Raw genomic sequence first — 5,241 nt, 5'->3', positions numbered from 1 at the left:
TTGAGAACCACTGCTCTAATGCATTAGGGAGGTCTGCTCTTGGTCCATGTTGCAGCCCACATTTCCCTTCCCTTCCCAGTCACCTGGTTCCTTCCTGCAGTCTCTGCTTCTCCTTGGGCCTTTACTCACACCCCCACTAGTCACAACCTGAAACTCCAGGATCTTCCTTCACATCAACCAGTGTCAAGGGACGGGTGACTGGGGAGGTTGAGGAAGTGGGTGGGAGACTGCCTTGTGTCCTGTAGATCATTCACCAGAAATACTGAGATTCACCGATCACACATGACTGTGGTGGGTGGCAGATTCTGAGGTGGCAGGGCACAACTGTATCAGTGAGGAGTGGCCTTGGCCACGTCCACGCAGTATAGCACAGTGCTTACAAGCCCAGACTGACTAGTTTGCTAGCCTTTACTAGCTATGTGACTTTAAGCAAGTTAGTTAATCTCTCTGTGCCTCATTGCTCATCTGTAAAACAGAGATACTAATAATACCTACCTCATTGGGTAGGTGGTGTAAAGATTAAATTAGTATATATGCCAAGCACTTTGAACATTACTTGGCATGTGATAAATGATTATTATAAAATGAGGGGGGGGGTAGGAGGGCGAAGGGTACCAGAAGAATTTTTAAAAATATATATTTTATTGATTTCAAAGAGGAAGGGAGAGGGAAAGAAAGATAGAAACATCTATGAAAGAGAATCATTGATTGGCTGCCTCCTGCATGCCCCCCAACAGGGATCAAGCCCACAACGTGGGCATGTGCCCTGACCTGGAATCGAACCATGACCTTCTGGGACATAGGTTGACACTCAACCACTGAGCCATGCCAGCCAGGCGGTACCTGGAGAATTTTATTTCTCTTTTACATTAAAAAAAAAAAAAGAAAAGTCCAATCAATGGTAAAATATCCTCAGGTGAGGATTAACAACAACAACAACAAAAAGAAACCGAACTACAAGCCAGCAGGCAGAAAAACAAACAAACAGGCATCCCTATTACAGTGCACCCCAAGGTCAGGAATTGGCAGAGCAGGTACTGTGGGTAATAATGGTGAAGGTGGAGCCAAAAGCAGGAGGATTGGTGGAAAAGCAACTGCTTTGGAAACTGATGGACAGGTGAGCACATTCTGTAACCATTCAAAATGACATTTACACAAGGGCTTTCACTGAGGCATTGTTTGTGATAACATGAAATTTAAAGGAACCCAAATGCCCATTGTTTAGGGAACTGGTTGAGTACACTAAAGCACAATCACACAGTGGAGTACTGGGCAGCCATGAAAAGCAAGGAGGAAAAACTCTAATGGCTGGTATGGGTTGGTTGCCAGAATATACTGTTCAATGAAAAGAAGCAAGGTCCAAGCAGTGTGAAGAGGTGACAATGAACCCTTGACCAACCAAACCCTACGCATGCAGGAGGCAGCCGATTGAGAGATCGATGTTTCTATCTTTCTATTCCTCTCTCTTCCTCTCTCTCCAAAACACCAATAAAAACATATTTTTAAAAAAGATGAAGAAGAAGACATGACCAACAGTGCTGGGTGTTAGAAAGCCTTGCATTTGTACGGCCCTTTTAGCACCTACGGTTCACTCGCATGCATATTTCATCATTTAGTTCTCAGGACACCTCTAACAGGCAGATTTTGTCTTTAAAATGAAGACAAGACAATAGCTCTTGGACTTGGGCTCTGCGATCAGTGCTCTTTGCCATGGCTGCCTGCATCATTCTGGCAGCCTTCCTTTTGCTCAGCCCAGTCTTGGAGGGTCCATCTCCACCCCAGGAAAAGCCAGGGAACTGGGATTTGCTTCTGCCACCCAAGAAAATAAGTTCTACCATGAGTTTTTGAGACACACAACATCACAAAAGACTCAGAATGGCTTTGATAATTATTATGACCTTCCAACTTAAATAAACAATCTTCCAGCAGAAGTCAATCCTTTAGGGACAAAGAACACAGAAAAGGAGGCCGAGAAACGTAGCATCTGCTTCCAAAGGAAGCCCCGTGGCAATTTAAAGCGCGGGGGATTTTTGACACATGGAACCTGGGGATTAATTCTGAAATGGCCCTGGACCACCACAGTTGGTAGCAGGGCTACCCCTTCTGCTCTGCCAGTGAGGGGCCTCACTCGATGCCAACAGGCTGCAGACGTGCGCACAGAGATGGGAAATAGGGGGAAGGGTTCCCATGGGACCTGGGGCAGAAGAGGGACAGACCCTCAAGAGTCCTGCTAGTGCTAGGATCCCAGAGCTACTCGGAGAAATGGGAAAGGAATTTCTCACACCTGGCACCAGGGACAATACTTGCCCAAAGAAGACAGACAAAGGCTTTCCTGTGCTCTGGGAACTCTGGGCAGAAACTTTTTTTTTGTTTTACAGGCTTTACATTTAGATGTTACCTATATCCTTTTCTGTATTTTTAAAAGAAAACGCCTTTCTTTTGAATAGTTTTAAAGTTTTGTTTTCGTGCTCAGATCTTGAAATCATCTGGAATTTACTTTTTGTGTGTGGTATGGAATGGAAATTTTTTTTTTTAACTTTTTACAGAGAACCAATTTTCCTACTACTATTTATTTATTTATTTATTTATTTATTTTTATAAAGATAATGAAAGTTAACATTTATTTTCTTTTTTTAAATGTATTTTATTGATTTTTTTACAGAAAGGAAGGGAGAGGGATAGAGAGTTAGAAACATCGATCAGCTGCCTCCTGCATACCTCCTACTGGGGATGTGCCCTCAACCAAGGTACATGCCCTTGACTGGAATCGAACCTGGGACCTTTCGGTCCGCAGGCTAACGCTCTATCCACTGAGCCAAACCAGTCAGGGTCTACTACCATTTATTAAACACTCACACTTTACCACTGATTAGTGAGACCACACCCATCATATACCGATCTCAGACTACCTGGGTTCTCTGTTTATGGTCTCTCCGTTCTGGTCCACTCATCTGCTTGCTTATTCCTGCACCATATCCACATTTAAATTACGCTAGACATTAATCTTCTATATGAATTTAAGAACTATCTGTCAAAGGGCCACAAAAAAATCTATTGGGAATTTTTGTGAGGGTCACCTTGAATTTATAGATCAATTTGGGCAGAGTTGCTATTTCAAGATTACTAGAGTCTTCCCTTCCATAAACATGATTTATTCAGTTATTCTTACACGTCCTTTAAAAGAACTCATATTGTTTTTTAATAGGAGTTTGCATTTCATGTCTAAGTATCTTATTTATCTTGCTAATGTTAATGGTGACTGTTTCCACATTCTCTCTTATGTTTCTACATGTGTTCTAATTGGTTACTTCTCATGCAAAGAAACGGTATTGCTTTTTTTAAATATTGAGCTTGAATGCAGCCACCTCGAAAATACCCATGTTATAGTTCTACTACTTTGTAGATTTTCTGGTAATACTGTGTGACTGGGACCGCCGGCACAGTGCTGTATACTAGTAATAATCACACGGCCTTGTCCTGCTCCTGACTTTAGTGGAAACGCTTCTAAAACTTAACCACTGAGAATGACGTTTGCTGTCAGCTTTGGTAGATATCTTTTTATCAAGTTAAGAAGGCCCCTTTGATTCCTAGTTTGTTATCACAAATGGGCGTTCAGGTTTGCTAAATGCCTTTTCGGAACCTATTTAAATCATAAGGTTCCTCCATAAGGAAGACATCAAGCGTAGGGTCCAGGAAGTTGAAAAGTACAAAGCCGAAGATGAGAAGCAGCGGGGCCAAGTGTCTTCCAAGAATCCACTTAATCCTCTATATTCGACATGAAAGCAGCTGTTGAAGATGAAACACTTCAAGGCAAGATCAACGATGAGGCCAGACGGAAGACTCTTGACAAGTGTAATGAAATTATCAACTGGCTTGACGAGAACCAGACTGCAGGGAAGGAAGAAGCTGCACATCTGCAGCAAGAGCCGGAGAAAGTCTGCACCCCCATCAGGACCAAGCCGCTCGGAGCAGAGTGCGAGCAGGAGGCATGCCAGGGGGAATGCCTCCAGGCTTCCCCGCGGGCGGAGCTCCTCCATCTGGTGGTGCCTCCGCTGGGCCACCATCGAAGAGGCTGACTACGCCAACCTGAGCACAGGTTTAGCTTTTTTTATTGCTCCACACAATAAATTTGTAGCAAATTCCATGGCAGTTTTAAAGCTGAGCTGTTCTGGTAAATAACAGGTAAATATAGTAAATCAGATTCCTGATACTGTACTTGACTGTGGGCTATGTGTACAGAATAATAAAGCACTCCTTATAAGCACTGTGCTGTAAGTGGGGAATGCAATGCCTTAAGTAAAACTGTATTAAAAATTGGCACCAAAAAATCTGTTGATTTTAATATGTTTTATTAATTTATTTATTTTAATATATTAACTAATTTAATATACTTTCTAATATTATCCTGAAATATAGTTTTCAGCTTTCCAGCTGCTGTAGTCAGAAAGACAACACTTGAAGAAGGTAGAACTGACTGCTGAGTGCCAATCAACTATCTCTAATACATCCCATGATTTTAAAAAATCTCTACTATCCATGCATTTATGGGCACTCTGTTATCCTACTAGTATTTATCTCTGCCTCCTCTCCTTTTTCAATTGGTTTGCCAGATATCTGCCTATTTTATCTCTCCAAAAATATTGCTTTGGATTTCATCAATCCTTTCTTTTTTATTTTCTGTTTCAATTTGTGCCTTTAACTTTATCCTTTCATCCCTTCTGCATTCGTTGGCTTCAGTCTCTAGCCTTAAGGTGAACACTAAAGGATGTTTTCAATCTTTCCTATTTCCAACTAAATGCACTGCTTTACCTGCATCCCTCAATGTTTGGTGTGTTTTACAGGGTTTTGTTGTTATTCAGTGTTTTTTCCTGGTTTCTCCTTTGTCTTTTGACTTTGATTTGCTTATGGTGGCCTCTCTCTCTCTCTCTCTCTTTCTCTCTCTCTCTGTTGTGCAGAACTTTGTGGTCAAATTTGGAAAGACCTTCTTCACTCTACAGTTATGAAAGAATTTTCATGTTTCCTTCTAGCAGTTTTATGCTTTTGTATTGTACATTCATCTTCAGTCTTTAACCACTTTGAAGCTTTGCAGTATATGCTTTGTGGTAGAGATTCAGCTTTTTTTCCAGATGGCTCCCTGATTGTCTCACTACAATTTATTGAATAACCTATCTTTTTCCCCCCACTGATCTGTGACAATCTCTTTAACATACATAAATTTTTTTTTGTATTTCAATCTTTTTT

The 5,241-nt window shown here is 41.5% G+C and overlaps 1 pseudogene; it reads left to right on the top strand.

Moving 5' to 3' along the window:
* The first annotated feature begins 1,049 nt into the window (after window positions 1-1,049).
* LOC118669440 lies at window positions 1,050-4,149 on the top strand (annotated as a pseudogene).
* The last annotated feature ends 1,092 nt before the right edge of the window (window positions 4,150-5,241 follow it).

This window comes from Myotis myotis, unplaced genomic scaffold, assembly GCF_014108235.1.
Source record: "Myotis myotis isolate mMyoMyo1 unplaced genomic scaffold, mMyoMyo1.p scaffold_m19_p_14, whole genome shotgun sequence".
NCBI lineage: Eukaryota > Metazoa > Chordata > Mammalia > Chiroptera > Vespertilionidae > Myotis > Myotis myotis.
Note: the sequence above shows the minus strand (reverse complement) of the source record. Positions and strands in the feature narration are given on the sequence as shown.